This window comes from Equus przewalskii, chromosome 29 (assembly GCF_037783145.1).
Source record: "Equus przewalskii isolate Varuska chromosome 29, EquPr2, whole genome shotgun sequence".
In the NCBI taxonomy this organism is placed as follows: Eukaryota; Metazoa; Chordata; class Mammalia; order Perissodactyla; family Equidae; genus Equus; species Equus przewalskii.
The window spans coordinates 8,173,730-8,193,426 of NC_091859.1; the positions used below are offsets into that span (position 1 = coordinate 8,173,730).

Consider the following 19,697-nt stretch of genomic DNA (forward strand, 5'->3'; position numbering starts at 1 on the left):
GATGTCGTAACAGCTTCCCAGTGTTGCCAGTCCTGTGGTGCTTCATCAGCACTTGGTGGTTTCCTTAATCCACCTATACCTTTGTAGATAGCCCCTTCATTAAAGCTTCTTCAGTTGGTCCTTCTGATTATGCCACTTGCATTCGGTCAAGACCCTGACTGATACACTTTCCTAGAGTACAGTCAACATGTGAATTGAGAGACTGGTTGTGGTATTGCGATTTCTTTCCGAATGCAAGCTTTGCTGGATTACTGATATACTATTTTTTTAAATATATTTTCATATATTTGCCCTTTTGTTTGGAAAATGTTTTTATCAGAGCCATTTGTCTTCTCTGAGATGTAGAAGATACAGTGTACTGTGGAGTATAGTGGTCTTTCTTCCTTCCCTCCTTCCCTCCCTCCCTCCCTCCCTCCCTCCCTTCTTCCTTCCTTCCTTCCTTCCTTTCTTTCTTTCTTTCTCTCTTTCTCTCTTTCTCTCTTTCTCTCTTCCTATCTTTCTCCTCTCTTTCTCTCTTTCTCTCTCTTTCTTTCTTTCTTCTTTGTTTACCTGCCATGTGCAGGAAGACAAGAAAGACAACATCTGAAATCTAACCAATGTTTAGACACAGAACTATGAACTGGTGTTTTGAGGAAAGAGACCAGCACTAAGGCCAGATAATTTGGTGCCCATTTTATATGAGAAAAATTTAAAATGCTAGTGTTTCTATTTGTGCATCATACTTTCTCATGACTTATAATTTTAATCTAAATACCTCACTCTCAATAACCTCCCTTCCCCCTTGCAGCCTGTTGCCAAATCTTATGTATGCTACTTCCCCAATATCTCAAGAACTGATTTCTCTTTGCTTGTCCCTACTATACATTGCTCTTAACATCTTATTCTTTGGTGCATTTGAAATAGACAAGAGTTCACAAACTTGAATATATGATGGTTTAATTTAACTTTTTTTCTCCATAGCCAAGCTCAACTTAGCTCATGAACCCCATTTACAATTTTGGCAGAAACTCATTCTATTAATTAAAGGTTAACTCAGTTCTGCCACATATTCCCAGATGGAATATCAGACAAGGGCCTCACCCAGAGTCAGGGCTCTGCCTACTCTACTTCCTGTCTTGTCCTCTGATGTTCAGCCGCTATTTCCATGGAACCATGCTGAACCACTTGCATTTCCTCAAACAGTGTACTTGATGCTTTTCCTGCCTCTGTTTTCAAACATGTACTTTTTTTTAGCTTGGTAAATAAACCACGTTCCTCTTTCTCTATGTTCACTTTCTTCATTTCAAATGAGTGAATAAATGTCTATTCTCTTTATTTGACCTCTCTTTCAAAAAAATTGAATAAGTACCTAGCTTACAAAAGTCCTATGGAAGTAATGTCATTTCCATTCCAAAGATGGGGAAATTGAAGCTCAGAGATATATCCATCATCACCAAATTGATAAATACATGGACTGTGGAGGTGGAATTAAAATTTCTGTCTCTGATTCCAAATTTTGTGTCTCACTTTCTACTTACTGTAATTGACCTATTTATCCATAAAGCAGGTATTTGTGGAACTCCTAATACGTATTAATCACTGGTATACAGAGATGGTTTAAAAGTTTCCCAACTCACTGGAAAAGGCACATATGTGGAGAGATAAGTCCATAACCAATTGGAGGAGATGTAGATAGTGGCAGAGTTGGAGGGCAGAGGAAAGTGCCCCTCTCCAGCAGCGCAGGAGAATCCCCTCTGAGAGGTGACATCTGTGTTAGTCTTTGAATATAAGTAAGACTTTCTAAGATGATGAATTTCAGGCAGGGATAACTGATGTTATCTTTATTTAAAATGTTATTTTGTTTATTATGAATTTTTTTGCATTGATTTAGATTTTTAAAAATATTGCATTAAAGTCTTTGCCTTGATTCCGGAGTTTTTTGTGCCCCTTTAAACTTCGTGCCTGAGTGGGTGGCTTACTCTTCTTACTCTAGTCCTTTCTCTGGTAACAGTCATGGAGTTTGAAAAGGTGTAACTGTTCCCGTGAAACGTGACAATTCAGTCTTGGTAGAACGAAGGGTGTGAGTTTGTGGCAATGGTGGGGAGGTGGGAACTGTCGAAAGATGAGGCTACCATGGATTGTGAAGTGGCTAGTAATAGGATAGAAATTCTGGTTTTGATTTTTCAGAAGAATCATTGGAAGTCTTTTTTTTTGTTTTCCTGAGGAATATTTGCCCTGAGCTAACATCAGTTTCCAATCCTTCTCTATTTTGTATGTGGGTCACCGCCAGAGGATGGCTGACAAGTGGTGTAGGTCTGTGGCCAGGAACGAAACCTGGGCTGCTGAAGCAGAGCATGCCGAACTCAACCACTGGGCCATGGGGCTGGTCTGGAAGTCTTTTTTTAAAATTAAGAGTCATATAATCAGATTTGATTTTTGGGAGATCCCCTCCTGTAGAGGAGCACGTGGAGGGGGTGAGACTTGAACCATGGCCATAAACTATGAGTCAATTTCCTCGAAGAGGATAAGGAATATTGAAAACCTAAATAAAAGGAATAAAGATAGATATTGTATTTGGAGTAATATGATTTTTTTTGAAAATTTCATTATCTTATATTTTGCCTTTTAATATTTTGCTTGTTTCTAGTTAAGCTATAAAATGATGGTGAAGTGCAACTTGACACCTCCACCGCATAATGCCTTATCTGATGAACATTGCTTTCCTTGTTCTCAAAAAATCAACAGCAGGAAAACTCAGAGTTTATTTTGTTTAGCATGTCACCACCTAGTGAAAAAAAAAAAGCAGCGAAATAAGTGCAAAAAGCCCGAGCAATTGAAAGTATCTCCCAGTCAGTTGAGAATCGCCTCTCGCCTCTCATAATCCTTTACAAACTCTTTTCAACCCTAATAAGGAGAAAGCTCCTCCACTACATAAATGTTCAACTCATTCTACTGTCTTTTTTTTATTTGTTGACTTAGCAACAGCCTTTGACTCTGAGAGTTTTTTTTTTTAAATGTAGTCTGTAAAGAGTAAACATTGATTTACCTAATTTAGTAATCGGCCTTGGAGGACAATTTGTCTAAACCTAGGTCAACCAGGGTTATGTCGTGTTCCATTAATTAAATCATGCTAATTTTTTTGAAGAGGGGTCTCAGAGTAACCGAACTAGGGAATTAAGATATGAAAATGATAGAGCTCAGCTGCTGATGGCATTTAGTGTGCCTGATCAGTTTGCACCGTGTCATCAACAAGAGTCACAGCTATAAAACTATGAAGTTAAAAAGAATGATGCGAGGGCTATATTAAGTCTATCCTGGAAAAACATGAGTTACCTTGGGATGTAAGAAGGAGCTTTATTTTGCCAGTGACTCCCGGCCAGCTTGGAGGGTATACTTTAATAGATTTTTCGGAGCGTGATCCTAATAGTGGATCTTTGTCATGAACCTCAGTGCCAAGTACCTTATCTTGTACTTCAGTGGACAGAGGAAGATTTACTGAGAAACCCTTCTCTAGTGTGGTGAATAGAACCTCCTCTAAGCAATTAGAAAAATGAATATGTGTCTGTAGCACTTGTTAATGAGGGTTCTGTCATCATCCTTCGCTTCCTTCCCCTTCTGTCTTGTGTTTTCTTTCATAATTTTATAGTTTTACATTTTACATTTAGGTCTATGATCCATTTTGAGTTATTTTTTGTATAAAGCATAAAGTATAGGTTAAGGTCTTTTTTTTTTTTTTTTTGCATGTGGATGTCCAATTGTTCTTGTGCCATTTGTTGGAAAAAAATTGAATTGCTTTTGCACCATTGCCAAGCACTGACTATGTTTGTATCTATGTTCTTTCGGATTCTCTATTCTGTTCCAATGATCTTTGTCCTATCACCTACACCACCTTGTTTTGTTTTTCTGTTTTTTTTCTTTTTTTTTTTTTGAGGAAGATTAGCCCTGAGCTAACATCGCCATCAGTCCTACTTTCTTGCTGAGGAATACTGGCCCTGAGCTAACATCCGTGCCCATCCTCCTCTACTTTATATGTGGGACGCCTGCCACAGCATGGCTTGACAAGTGGTGCGTAGGTCTGCACCTGGCATCCGAACCAGCAAATCCCGATCCACTGAAGCAGAACATGCGAATTTAACTACTGTGCCACTGGGCCAGCCCATATACGACCCTGTTTTGATCACTGTAGTTTTATAGCAAGTCTGAAAAATCAGGTGCTGTGAGTTGTCCAACTTTGATCTTCCTTTGGCTTTGAATTGTTTGGGTTATTCTAGTTCTTTTACTTTTCCACATAAATTTTAGGATCAGCTCATTTATATCTTCTGGGAAGAAGAATCATACTTCTTCTGGGTTTTAATTGTGGTTTCATTAAATCTACAGATCAATTAGGGGAGTATTAATGTCTTAACGATATTCTGTCTTCTAATCCATGAATACTGTGTATGTCTTCGTTTTCTTAGGTCTTCTTCGATTTCTTTCACCAGTGTTTTGAAATTTTCAGCATATATATCATGTGTATATTTTGTCAGATTTTCATCTCAGTATTTAATTCTCTCTGGAGTTGCTGTAAAGAGCACTTTTTAAATTTGTTTTCAACTGTACATTCATAGTATATAGAAACACAAATGAACTTTTATATTGATATTGTATCCTGTAATCCTGCTAAATTCACTTCTTAGTTCCAGGAGCTTTTTTGAATATACCTTGGGCTTTTTTACATAGAAAATCACTTCATCCGTGAATAGAGATGGTTTTACCTCTTCCTTTCCAAACAGAATGCCTTTTGCTCTTCATTCTCTTGCTTTATTTTTATGGCTAGAACTTCCAGGAATGTTGAAAAGGAATGGTGAGAGCAGGCATCCTTGCCTCATTCTTATCTTAAAGGGAACACATTCAGTTTTTCACCATTAAATATTATATTTTTTGTTGGTATTTTGTAGATTCTCTTTATCAGGTTAAGGAAGTTTCTTTCTATTCTTACTTTTTAAGGCTTTTTTAAAATCATGAATAAATTTTGAATTTTGTCAAAGCCTTTTCTGTATTTATTGATATGATCACGTAGTCTTTCTTCTTTAGTATGTTATGATGATGCATTACATTGATTTTTTTTCTTTTTTCCTTTTTCTCCCCAAAGCCCCCTGGTACATAGTTATATATTCTTCGTTGTGGGTCCTTCTAGTTGTGGTATGTGGGACGCTGCCTCAGCGTGGTCTGATGAGCAGTGCCATGTCTGCGGAGCGCGCGAACTTAACCACTCAGCCACGGGGCCAGCCCCAACATTACATTGATTTTTGAATGTTGAACCAGCATTTCACTCCCAGGCTAAACCCCACTCAGTAATGATGTGTTATCTTTTTAAAACGTTGCTAGATTCAATTTGCTAATGTTTTCTTGAAGATTTTTGTGTCTAAATCATGAGGAGTATTGTTCTCTAGTTTTATTTCCTTGTACTTTGGTATCAGAGTAATGCTGGCCTACTAAAGTTAGTTTGAAAGTGTGATCTCCACTTCTTTCTTTCTGGAAAAGATTGTGTAGCATTGGTGGTATTTATTCCTCAAAAATTTGGTAGAATTTACCAGTGAAACCATTTGGGCTTGGAATTTGCTTTGTTGGAATTTTTTGAATTTGATTTCTTTAATAGATATATGACTATCCAGGTTATCTGTTTCTTTTTGAGTTAGTTTTTGTAGACTGCCTATTTCAAAAAGTTGGCCCATTTTACCTAACCAATTTTGGAGCATAGACTTGCTCATAGTATTCCTTTATTATCCTTTCAAGGTCAGTGGGGGCTGTAGTGACTTATTAGTTCATTATTTACATTAATAATTTGTGTTTCTTTTATTCTTTGTCAATTTGGTTAGTGGTTTATCAATTTTATTGATCTTTTTGAAGAATTGTCTTTTGGTTCTATAAATATCTCTATTGTTTTTCTTTTTTCATCTTTATTGCTTTCTGCTCTTATCTTTATTTCCTTTCTTCTGCTTGCTTTGGATTTAGTTTGCTTTTCTAGTCTCTTATGGCAGAAACTAGACCTTTCTTCTTTTTAAGATAAGCATTTAATGCTGTAAGTTTTTCTCTAAGAACTGCTTTGGTTGCATCTCACAAGCTTTGTTTTATTTAGTCCAGAATATTTTCTAATTCTATCTTTGCTGCCTCATCTTCTAAGACTTCCCTCATGTATCTTGTGTTCTAGCCACACTTGTGTGATTTTCTGCTTTTGCTGTCTCCTTTACTAGGAATGCCGTTTTTCCTAGTTCAATCTGTCAGTCTTATCCTCCTCAAATGTCATATTCTTCATGAGGCTTTCCCTGATCACCATAATGAGAAGGGATTTCTCCGTCTTTGAGCTCCCAAAGTATATTATGCTTCTCTTATGTGATTTAATAACTATTGCTTTATAGTAATTTCCAACTATAACTCTTTTTCTTTGGGCCCAAAAGAGCATTGGTAGCTTAACTCTGGGTAAGGCAAACAATGGTCAGAGGAGACAGTTTTGCAAATTCTCTGATTGTGGTATTTCCCTGAATGATTTCTTTCTGTACTCTATTACTCCTACAGGTGCTCAATGTACCGAGGTCTGTCGTTGTGGTGGAGGCGGCATCTACTGACTCTTCTTTGCCAGCTAAACATAAACACAGAATCCTGAAGAATGTTCAAACAGTTCTTTGATCAATGCTTCTAGTGATAAAAATCTAGAGCGTACACCTTGGGCATGTTTGTGAAAAGTTACATGTTGTACCCCGTTGTCTAACTCATCCCCATGTACCAAATAAAAATCCATCTTCTGTCTGTAATTCTCCTTCTCTTTCTTCCTCTACCAGTGCTCTTCCCTCCAACACATCATGTTTTTGTCTTTTTCTCACTTCTCTTGTCCACCTCCAAGTCTCTGTTTTCCTCCTGTTCCGAGTCACAGCTCTTCTCCCAGCGGTTACCAAGGCCCTTGCCTTTATATCTTTCAAATCATACAGGTGAAGATTTGGCAATGGGAGTCATTGGTCTTCTCGTGGGCTGGCTCTGGGGAGGTGGGTGCTGCCAGTGCTGCAGGTCAGGAGGGGAGTGGGAGGACATTGGGAATGCCTCCTAGAATTGACTTGCTTGCTTTTTCCTATCTTATTTTTTCTGACTTCCCTGAGCATTTTTAAAAGTCATCTTATACTATTCAGGTTAAGCTCTTATCAATCTCTACCTTATAAGATTCATAACCTCTCTTTTACGTATCTCCCAGCTCTGTTAGCTTAATCTTGGAAGATACTATGTTTAGTTACCTTTCCAAATTTCTGTGTTTCTTTTCAGCTTCCCATTGATTTCAGTGAGAAGAAAGAAAGACACTTCATCACATGTGATTTATTTGTATGCATACATCCACTAGATTAGAATACTCCTTGAGGGTATAGATTAATTAATCTTTTTTATCCACGTGTTGCCCACCTATCATTACTTACCATGGCACTGGACTTGTAGTTCATCTTCAGTTAATGCTAAGGATGAAGGAAATTCAGACGTGGTAAAAAAGCAAGCAAACAAACACACGTAGAATACTTGGAAAAGTTTTCAAAATGAAGAAAAATTAATCAATATTTGCCAATCTGTTGAGGCAAAGAACAAAGAAGGATCTCTTATTAAAAATACAAATTTGGCTCCAAATGCATAGAAGAACATAGAAGAAGACATTAAAGAACAGAGCAGTTTTCCACAAAGTTGGTAAGTCTGTCTTCCATTCTCCAAATGCATTCTCAATGGAAACAAAAAATGTGGAAGTATCTGAGTCACAGACATAGATCTATGTAGTAGAATTAAGTGATGTAATGCTTAATTTAATATCTATATATGAAAATTAAGGCTTTCAGAAGACATCTATCTTCAAAGTGTTAGATACAAATTTCTTATCCTTAGGTATGAAGCTCTTAGATGAATACAAGTTGAAAATAATATTGGCATATTAAAACAACTGATAAAATTATATTATTCAAAACAAAAGCTTCTTACACAGGAAAATGTACTGAACTATGTCTCTAAGAGTAAACCAGTGTTGGTCCAAGAGGATTTACTGAAGTAACCTCGAGCATTGCCTTGTTCTGTTAGAGGCCTCTCTGATTAAGACTCTTTAGAGAGATTACAGAGCTGAAGGAAATAGGCATGCTTCGCATTTTTATGCAGAGGAACTTGTAGTCCTTCATCTCGGAAAGCAAATCTTTCTTTCCAAGCATCCTCAGGTTCTGCCTCTAAGTTTTCTCACGTTGCACTCTTCTTTTGTCACCTGCGTCAGACTGGGTGGCTCGGCAACTCCACTTCGGGTATGGTCCTTGTCTGGGGGCTAGTGACAGCACTGATTCTAGGGTGACTGGTCTCCTGGCTTGTTCAGTCAGGAGTAGCCCTTGTCTATACCAAGACAAAGACTGAAGTTTCATTGCGGCTACTCAGATATAGACATCTGTTTTCACAATGACTGAATGGAGTTCTTTAAAATAAGACTTGGGAAGAATTGAGGCTGATTTTGAAGACACAAAATAAAGCTATAATAATTTAAAGATAGGTCTTTTAAATAGTAAATATAGGCTTGTAGGTGACTAATTACAATATCTACAATTACTGACCATTCTTTATTTGAGGAGATAAGAACATTTTAGCTAGAAAAGAAAGTAGCAGTCCCAGTTTCCTACTCTGCTATAATTTTTGTCCAAAGCTGAACGACTAGTGTTTATCTTCTAACAGGAATATTCATAGTCCGAGATGTAGATGTTTTCAGACTGCACTGCATTTGCTGAAGCCCCATTTCGCTTCTACAATACCTTCTGCCAGGGTCTGGTATCATTTTAAAAAAGTTTTATTGAGATAAAATTGATATGCATTAAACTACACGTATTTAAAGTGTACAATTTGATAAATTTTAACATACGTATACACCTATCAAAGCATCATTACAAACAGAATAATGGACATTTCCATCATCTCCAAATGTTTTCTTGCGCCTTTTTATAATCACTCTCTCCTACCCACTTGAAGACTCCCTACCCCTTCCCTAAGGAACTACTGATCTGCTTTTTGTCACTATAGATTCGTTTGTATTATCTAGAATTTTACAAAAATGAACTACATACAGTATGCTCTCTTTTTTGTCTGATTTCTTTCATTTAGCATACTTTTTTTTTGACATCTATCCATGTTCTTGCACTTTCAATTGTTTTTCCTTTTATTGCTGAGCAGTATTCTATTACATGAATATGCCTCAATTTGTTGATCTGGTCATCTACTGATGGAAGTTTGGGTTGTTTTCAGTGTCTGGTTATTACAAATAAATCATCTATAGACATTTCTGTATAAGTTTTTGTGTGGATAGATGCTTTCATTTCTCTTGGATAAAAGCCTGGGAATGGAACTGTTGGGCCATATAGTAGATGTACATTTAACTTTTTAAGAATTTGTCAAAGTATTTTCCAAAGTTTTTGTCCCATTTTACACTTCTAGTAGCCGTGTATGAGAATTTCAGTTGTTGTCCGTCGTTGCCAACAATTGGTACGATCAGTCGTTTTAACCTTAATCTGCATTTCCCTAATGGCTAATGATGCTGAGAATTTTTTCATTTGCTTATTTGCCATCCATAAGAGTCTGTTCAGTTGTTTAGCCCATCTTTTTACTTGGTTGTTTTTCTTATTGAGTTATAAGAACTGTTTATATATTCTAGATAAAAGTCGTTTTTCAGAAATATGTTTTTCAAATGTTTTCTCTCAATATTTTTTTGAAGAGTAAAAGTTTTAAAATTTGATAAGATGTAATGATTTTATAGTTTGTGTCTTTTGCATTATATTTAAGAAATCTTTGCAAAATCCAACATGATGATCTTCTCTTAAGTTTTCTTCTAAAAATGTTAGCTCTTAATTTAAGGTCTGCGACTCATTTCAAGCTAATTTTTGTTTATGTTGTGAAGTAAAGGTTGAGGTGCATTTCTTAATCATGTGGCTATCCAATTGTTCCAACACCATTTGTTCAGATGATTATCATCTCCCCGTTGAATTGCCTTGGCACCTTTGTTAGAAACGAATTGATCATATATGTACCAGTCTATTTCTGTATTCTGTTTCATTTTACTGATCTCATTGTCGATCTTTACACTAATACCACACTGTGTTAGTTATTGTAACTTTATAATAAGTCTTGAAACCAAAAGGATAAATGCCTCAACTCCATTCTTCTTTATCGAAGTTGTTTTGGTGATTCTCTATCCTTTGAATTTTTACAAAAAAGTGTGTTGGGATTTTGTTGGGGATTGCATTTAATCTATAGATCAATTTGGGGAAAAATGACATTTAAACAATATCGAGTCATCTGATCCATGAATATGGTATATGTCTCTATTTATTTAGATCTTCCTTGATGTTTTTGCAGCAATGTTTTGAAGTTTTTAGTGTACAGGTCTTACGTACATTATATGTGTCCTTTTGAGGTTGCTTTTAAGCTTTGTTAGGTTGAATCAGAGCAACATTTAGTCTAGGATTAATTTGTTCCACTACCGAGGTAATACTCTTCGGAGTACTTTACCCAATGCCCTATAAATTACAAGCTTTTCCACTATGTCTGATGGAAACACGAACTATTCCTAGCCCTATGTGAGTTTTTGGAGATTGTCCTCTCAGTTCCTTTCTGGTGGTTTTTGTTTTTGCCAGCATCAGGCAGTTTATATTTACAGGCATCCACTAACAAATACTCAGCTGAACATTTACGGGGGAGCTCTCTCTGTGCGGCTCTCCCTTCTTCAGTACTCTGCTTTGCAAACTCTATCTGCCTTGGCCTCCCCATCTCTCAGCCTATCTCCTCAACTCAGAGAGATTACCAGACATTGCCTGGAATCTCCCTCTCTATGCGAGCAGCAAACTGGGCAATTGGAGTGCTCACCATACTATTTCCCCTTCCTCAGCGATCATTGTCCAGTGTTTCCAATATTGGTGTCCATTGTTTCTCATGTTTTGCACAAGTTTTTAGTTGTTTCAATTGGGAAGTTAAATCTGGTCCAACTTTGTTGGCAGCAGAAGTAATATTACTTTTTCAATCTTCCTGCTACCCTTATCTTTTTGCATTTGTACATTTATATTTTGAAAGCTGCTTCTCTCTAGTATGGAAATTATGACTCTATTTTAACTATTGCTTTTGAGGTGGAAGTTTCAGGTAAGACCCCCATCCCAATAGAGACCTGAGGTAGAATGTAGAAATTATTGTAGATGTGAAAAGGTTTACTACTCACGCAGTGAGGCTTTCTAAGCAGAGCAAGACAGGCTCCCAGGCAGATCTGAAAATAGCTTGAGAGATCAGGGACAAAGAAACTGACTTGGCTTTTATTGTGATTAGGGGGTGGGGCTGGGGTAAAGTAACAACTCTCTGGGGCAGGGTTACGTGGTTTGAACTTCCTGCTGAAGCAAAAGGAGAGAGCTCTCTTATCAACTTGCCCACATGTGGGACAGAAGGGGAAGCTGGAGTGATGAGGCTTGAAAGCTTTCAACAGTCAAACATCAAAAATGGAATCAGACTGTTAATTACAACTCACTCCTGTTATTTGACGGATGACTGAAATGTGCCATGTTTCATTTAATTGAATTTGAGTTTAAGTCAGTCATTAGACATTCTATAAACCCTGTAGCCTGAGGCCAGTAGGGGAGGTAAAAGCTTCATTAAATGCCTTTTTCAAGAACCCAGCATTGCGTATTCTGAGAAAGGAAATGAGTGTCTTGCTTACTTTCATTAAAGTCTGGAACTCTGAAGCGGATAAGGAGTGTTTTAGTGAGTCCTCATATTGTAGCTTTAGTATGTGCAAAAGACGTGCGAGATCTTGATTTGTACTTTGGGTATCTATGAAGCAAGAGATGCCCAGAGTTCTTTACTCTAAAAAAAGTAACCTTGAGTAAGGAATTGTTGTTGCTGGACTAGATGGACAGACCAATGACATTGGTTCAAGAGTTTGTAAAAATGTGCAAATTGTGCCAGCAGTTGGCCAGGGCATCTAGTGCATGAAGTTTTGGACTGTGTTGACCCTTAAGTCCCATCTATGATTTGGGACATCCTAGTTAAAGCAGCAGCTCTCCAGTGAGCATCCATCATGTGTTGGTGGCACTACTGCTCATAAAATATACAAACTATCTTTGCTGTTCACTCACTTGTTCCCAAGGGGCTCCTCAGGTAGCCAAGGGATCTTTGAGAGGTATGACTTCCTCTAGAGCTGTGGTATCTAGTGAGGGACTGAGGACAAGCTCTTCTGCAAGGGAGATATACCAGAAGGCTGGGTTTACTTCCATCCTGTGGATACCATTTCTGTTTAAGCAAGGAGGACTTGGTGGCCTTGCTGAGCTTGCAAGGTGCTGCTTCCATAACTCAAGTCATAACGGGAAGCTGAGTATGGAGGGTCACGGTCAAAGCCTTAAGAGCCTTTGTTTCCAGGATGACCCAGTATGCAGATGGTGATTGCCATTCTAATGGGGCAATCTAGTGTGGCTGAGGAAGGCAGTTTCTAACACAAGAAGTCCATGGCAACTTATAGCCATCATGGATGGTCCATAGACTCCGTTAGAGGTTGCTAAAGCCTCTACAATGGAGGGGTCTTTGGGAGAAAACTAAGGAAAGTGCTATGGTATTGCATTTTGGAAAGATTCTAGAGTCTTTTGTTGTGGGGAGCTGCATTCAAGGTGGGTGAATTTTTGAGAAACAGAATAAATAGGCTTAAAATTTTTTAAAATGAGGAATATGTTGCTTTCAGAACCCAAGAAGGCCTAAAAGATGTTGAGCTTGTCAGGGCTGGAGTGGCCCTTGGCTTACCCACTAATTTTCAGGAATTTAACCAAGGGGCTGTGACCTTGTACAATGTATGCATCAATAGCCCATCCTTATTATTTGAGCTCCTTTGTAAGTATTTGCATGTCCTGAATGAATGTGTCAAGGGAATCTCCTTGGAGAAGGATGTCATCAGTGTGCCGTGACTATGAGGAATTTAGGCAAGGCAATTTTTCTGGTGATTAAAGTGGGGCATATGAATTTGTCCTCTATTTTATGTTTAGTAAAACTTTCTCCTCAGAGTATAAGGGGTACCTTGTTCAAATTTAGTGCTATCTCATGTTTGAATTCCAGTATTGATTAAGGTCATGACAGTTTGCCAATTCATACATTTCGGCAGGTGTTAAAGTAGGTCCTCTGTTGTAGAGGTCCAAAAGCCAATCAGAACTCTTATCTTTTTATTGTATAAATTCCTTTAGTTTGGGGTTTTGGATTTCCAATTAGGTCAAATCACATACCTCTGTCCAGTTTTTTGTTTCCTCTCCCCCATATCTAAGTTTTTTCATTTGTTTTTTGTTTTTTGTGGTGGTTATTACATATACTGTAGTGGGAGTAGGGGATTCTCTTCTCTATCCTGCTCATATTTTAAGTTTCTTCCTCTAAAGAGTCTCTAATCAGTGTCAGCAGGATTAGGGGCCTCCTCATGGCAATGGTTCCTTTATAGGGTTTAAGGACTCCAGGTTTACATTGACTTTGAATTAACACCTTGGTTGTGCCATGGGACTGCCATAGATGTTTTCTGTAGAGCCCCAAGGATCAGGATTTTCTGGCAATAGAGGCTTAAGCAATAGCATCAGCAAAGGCACTCCTAATGAGCCGTCTGCTTTTAGGAGTGCGAAAGCAGCATGCTGCATGGTAACTACTCTTGCTCACATAGGTGACCAACATAAGTGGTCTGAATACAGTGTAAGTGAGCCTGTATATTCAACAGAGTATCAGCCTTTCTCTTGAGCTCTCTATAGAATTAGGGTCAATGCCTGATTGAGACATACAACGAATAGTCAACAGGGTCAGAATTACTCTCCTGAGCTTAGTGTCAGTCACAGTTTATGCTGGAATTGGACGCATGATTCAATCTGAGATACACAGATAAGTCTATCCAAGACACATGACCCAGGGCCCCAATTCCATACTCCTCTCCCTAAGTGTTAGTTATCAAAACTTCCTACTTAGATCAGTTAAATCTATGACAGATGCTCAGTAGGACTCAGCAAATGCAGCACAAAGCAGCACAGCTCAAAGTGCAGGCTTTCCAGTGGGCAGCAGCATAGCTCAAAGAGCATGCTAGACAGCAGGCAGCAGGGCCAGTGAGCCAGTTGTTTGACCACAGAATTCCCTTTATGCCAATTTGCATCACTATAGGAAAAGTTAAATAATACACAGTTATACTAAACCAAGGAGTTCTTGATTTATTATAAGAGATCAGTTAAAAAATAAATAATTGTATTACAGATAATTGTATTACAGAGTGATCAGTTGACGTAGAGGTAGGTTGAAGGCACAAAAAAAGAGTGCAATCATCTTGTCTAGGGTGGAGAAGAGAAGGCTTCAAAGAGAAGGAAATGCTTGAACTGGTCTGGAGGGAAGGTTAGATGTTTTCCAGGTAGAATGGGGTGGAGTCGGGTGGCTTGGTGTTATAAGCTGAAAGAATTGCATGCACAGAGATGTGCAATGATGCCTATGAGTAATTGTGACAAAGCTCAGGATGGTTGAAGCATAAAGTTCACCTTGGCAGGTAGGTTGAAGCAGATAATGAAGATTTTTGTACTCCACTGAAGGAAAATCATGATAAAGTTTGCATTTGGAAAGATCACTATGCAGCAGCTCATGAATGGCTTGGAGGAAACATCTAGAAGCAGGGAGACCCAAGGCTACTGTTAGCCTATGTGGAACTTTTATGCAAATTAGAAAAGGGTACACTTTTTCAAGGTACTTTATTTGTTGGAAAATATTCACATCACTGATTACCTTAAAACAGACATTTTACTGTGAAGTGAGAAAATTTTTGTAAAAAATATGTAAATTTATAATGCCTATAATGAAAATGGTGCTTTCATCAGCAATCTCAAGTGTGGTGATTGTGCAGAGTGCAAACACACATGATGGCCTTGGAGAGATCAATTAAGTTATTAGCGCAACAGCTCAAATTGGAGATGACAGTCTTACTAATGCAGTAATAAAATCTGTATGTGTGTATACTTATGTATCTCTTTCTACATATGTATGTATGTGTGTATACATATATCTCTCTGTCTATCATCTATCTATCTATCTAGAAAGGTGACCATCAACAATTTAAGACAGTATAATCCTAGGGTTTGGTGATCTATGGTTCCTCAGACTTGAAATTCTAGATGTAAGATTCAAAGAAGTGGGACTCTTAAGATGGCTCCAGTTATTTTTGGTCTTGGGAAACTACGTGGGTAATTATGTCATCCCCTAAAATGGGAAATAGAAAAGGAAACAGGATGGTGGTTGGAGGGGTATATTAGGAAAAAATGAGTTTAGTTTAGTTTTAGACGTGCTCAATTTGTAGTGTTTGTGGACTTAGCTACAAGCAATTACATATATTGATCTGGAGCTCAAGACAAGAAAGTGGGTTGAAGCTATAGACGTGGTAGTTATCAACACATGGGCAGTTGTAAAAGACATGGCCATGCGTAATGCTTAATTTCAGGCAAATTGGATGGCTGAGAGAGCCAAAAGTAAGCATGAGTCCTTGGCCTCTCTGTTTTATTTTTTCTGACATCTTGTAAGTCCAGGATTCTTGTATGATTTCATAGAAGGAGGAATTGAGTCTCCCAAATGACTGGTATCGGGCTATCACTTATTTATCCTGATCTGTGAGGCCCAGAGGCAGACTTAATTCAATTTTAGAAAAACGAAGTAGTGTGCTTTTTCTTAAGCCTGCTAATTCATACTCTATACATAGAGCCAACCAAGCTTCCTGGTTGAAGACACTGGCTCTGGAGGCCAATGTTCTTTCAACATGAGAAAGTGACATCCTAAAGTGGAACAGGGAACATACAGGAAACTGGGAGAATAGGGATGACACAATGATAAGGACAATCTGCTCAGAGAGGCAGTGGGTCAGGGTAGTTCAGGGACATTGACTCTGAGGTCGGACTGCCTGGTTATAGTGCGAGCTCTGCCTCTTACTTGCTATATTATAATTAACTTCATTGTGTCAATCTCCTCATATGTAAAATGGGATAATGGAATGACCTCATAAAATTGTTTTATGAATCATAGGATTAAATGAAGTGATGTGTACAAAGCTTTTAGTTTGGTGCCAAGCACATTAGTTCTCAGTAAATGTTAGTGGTATGTGTTTTACATAAGGAGCCTACGAGCTCGCTGCAGATGCCTGTGTCCTTGCAGTGTGTGTAGAAAAATGAAGTAATGAGGATTGATTAATTGATTCTTATCCCAGTTCATTCACAAAAGGATTTGAGGTGCCACTACCATAGGATACAGATATAAAGAGATTAAAATAAAAGGGCAAATAAGGAGAGTCATATAAAGCGAATAGAACATAGAAACATAGGCAAAAAGGTCCAACACTGTTATATACAAGTGGGCCAGATATTCAAATGAACATTTTGGGCTACTTCTTCTTTCCAGAATCGTCCCTGGGGTCATGTTGTTCCTGTATTTCACCATGCACCTCTTGCATCTTGGCAACATAGTAATGTTTCACTCTTCCCTAAGGGAAAATGTTTTGAAAAAGTCTTTTCTCCTGTCTTCCTAATTTTGGTTAAAGGTTCTACCATGTGCCCAACTCTTATATGTAAAATTTAGAGTTTATCTTGGTTCCTTTCTCCCTATGTCTACTCCATAAAAACATTCTTTCCTCCTTTGCAGTGCCTTTCCCATCAGCTCTCACTGGTCCATTCTTACCACTGTCCTTCTGGTTTAGATCTTTGTCACTTCTTGGATGCCCTTTGTATTATTTTCCTATCTGTTGTTTTTCCCTCTGCAATTTGTCTCACCCCATCTCAATCTATCCAATACATCCATATCAGATGTATCTTCCCCAAACAGGGTTCTAATCCTATTACCCACTTGCTCAAAAACTTTGGGAGGCTCCCCATTTCATTTCAAATAAAGGACAAAAGCTTGATAGTCAAGGGACCCTCACAATCTAATCTCATTCTTTATTTCCAGATTTATCTTTCACTACTTCTCAACACATAGCTATATTCTAACTGCTACCCTGGTGCTTTCTTCTTCTCCAGTTCCAGCATGTTTACAGCTGTGTCTTATTCGTCAGTGTATTCCATGCCACACAGGGTGCGTGCCTTGCTTAAGGTAAAGAGTTCAAATAAAAACTGGAGTTTTTCCTTCTGTGAATTCAAAACTCATGGAGTGCTGCCCTCTTTTGGTTAAAATAGCCCAGAGTTCAAACCACCAAATAGGGAATGATGCTGGATGACTCATCTTTTCCTTTTGGTTAGAACCCTCATGAAAACAAACAAGGCAGGGTGAAATAATTCCATCCTCTTTTCTCATTTTATCTAGCTTCAAAGATTGTTTGTTTAGGGAGATGAAAAGAAGATAAAATTCTGTATAGAAAACTTGGATCTCTACTGATTCAAATCATATATTATGTGTAAACTCAGAGCTGGAATAAAGCCAACAGTTACTTTGAACATTTCCAGAGCTCCAAAAATCTTCAGGCCTCAACACAGACTTTTATGTAAAAGCTAGGATGAGCAAAGAACTAGTATCCCCTAAAGCCCCTGTAAGGTTAAGGGCAGCTTCCTGATTTAAGGGCTACTGAGGCAAGTGGCAAGGTCATTCCTTCACACTGAGACTGGGTACTTGGTCAAGTAAGAAATAATGGGGCCTGGTCTAGGAGGTACAGCGTACTTCTGTAGATCTTGCTGGGTTCCCAGTTTGGGACTCCACCTCAGCCATTCTTGAAGATCCAGCAGAAGTAGAGAGGGAAGATGACTCAGAGCCCAGGAAGAGTGGTGGTCACAGTTTTAAGAAAGGATGGCAGGCTGAGAGATGCACAGAAAAAGATCCCAAGTGAATGAGGTCTCTTGATTATGATATGAATGTCTAGGGTTGTTCATTTTAGAGCTTTATAACCATTCTTTGTTATGAATCACATTGAACCTCACCAGGTATGAAGACAGTGAATAGTAATAAGCATGCACTGTAAAAATAACAGGAAAGCTCAATTAAGGCAGGCCTTGGGCTTTATCTCAAATGTCAATAAAACCAAACTTCCTTGGATCTGAAAGGGAAAGGCATTCCAAAACCGAAACTCAGCGGGTGACAGGATGCTCCACACCTCTTGGAGGAGGACGGAAAGGTTTGTAGGCTGGCGTCTGATGCAATCTTGGCACTATCTTTGATTACGAGCTAATGTTAGCAAAAAGATCAGGTGTCAGTCATGACTAGAGTTGCTCTCTACTATCTTGAGAAGGTCACCGGATTGCTGCCCCTTCTTTTTTGAAACCCGATCCAGGGACCACAAACAGCCACAATGAGTTGGATCACTGCCACGTGCTCTAAATTGGGCTGACAAGACTGACTCAGTGCCAGGAGTGGACACAGGATGCAGCTTGAAATACTCAGATGGGAAGAGGGTTGGAGTTTCTTTTTCATTTTCAGTAATGCTATTTGAGAAGATAAGATTGTATATGAACATCAAAGAGGGAATTAAATTAGATTTGTCCCACATTTGGATAGAGGAGATCCACAAAAGTCTGCAACTTTCCTGTGTGAAATTTTAGGTTCTGTGGATTACCTTACTATATTGGGAGACTGCTGTTCCTTTTCAATATGGTGTGCCTTCTCCTTAACATTGTAAATATAAACTTTGCTCAAAGGTCCATAAGAAACAAAGGAAAATCCCTCTTGCGAGCAAGGATATGTACACATCCATAAATACAGTTTCTTTTATTTGTGTGTGAATTTGCAAGCAGCACCTCACTAGAGCTGAACTTTTGCTGTATAAATAAAACCATCTGGTGTATCCAAAGAATTTTAGTCTCCAGAGAACAGGATCATAAACAATCGATCCTTCACAGACGTTTCAGTACTTTAGTCTGAGTAAAGCTTTCCCACAGCTCTGCTTTAATTATTTTATTTGTTTTTAATCTTCTAAGGATTTTATAATTTGATCTCTCTAATCTAATATCATATAAGTACATAGGGAAAAAGTCTACCACCACTTTTGGCAATGTGAAGAACAATGCATCCTTTAAGATATTTTGATCAATTGATCACAAATAGATACTGAGATTAATAAAGAGTTTGGAAGAAAGAAGTATATCCTTCCATTTTTCTGATGGGAAAATGAGACATAGAGTGAGAAGTTCAAGGTCCCATGTCCCACAACTATTAACTGCTAAACGTGATCCAGATTTTGTGAGTCCCAGTTGAATAATCTTTTTACTCAACACTGTCTTCAACTTTAATGTTTATTTTCTTTGAAGCATAGATAGCAAGCGTGCTTCTTAGTAAAACAAAGAGAATCCAATTTTGACCAATTGACCAAACAAGACCCAGCAGCTGGGAAATTGGTTAAGTCTCATAAGAATGAAATTGGCTTTCTTCTGCTCTTGCTTTTCCTTTAACCTCTCCTGCCCCCTTTAGCAAAAATTGTTTAGTGTTAATTCATTTCTTGGAAGAAGTAAATTTCTAGGTGGCTTCTAAAACTGGAATATGTTTGTTTGGATGACCAAAAGGGATTGATTGCAAAAGTCAGTATCATTGAATGCTCGCCAGAGAGTGTCTCCATCCACAAAGCTGCGTTAGAATAGCTTGGGGAGCCTAAAAAACAAAATACTAACGCCTGGGTCCCACACCCAGAAAGCAGCATTTCATTCGTCCGGTTGGGGCTCTCCAAGCGAATTCTAAATATGCAGGCTGGGTTTGGGAACCACTATTTG

The 19,697-nt window shown here is 38.3% G+C and overlaps 1 protein-coding gene across 4 annotated transcripts in view; it reads left to right on the forward strand.

Annotated features, from left to right (window-relative positions):
• The first annotated feature begins 7,269 nt into the window (after positions 1 to 7,269).
• OTOGL (otogelin like) overlaps positions 7,270 to 19,697 on the forward strand; it is a 172,905-nt gene continuing 160,477 nt past the window's right edge. For 3 of the 4 annotated variants that reach the window (XR_011534854.1, XR_011534856.1, XM_070600664.1), the window contains exon 1: positions 7,543 to 7,677. The gene's annotated coding sequence lies outside the window, so the exon portion shown is untranslated. Of the gene's footprint in view, positions 7,678 to 19,697 lie in introns of all 4 variants that reach the window. The other variant, XM_070600665.1, reaches the window with a different exon arrangement.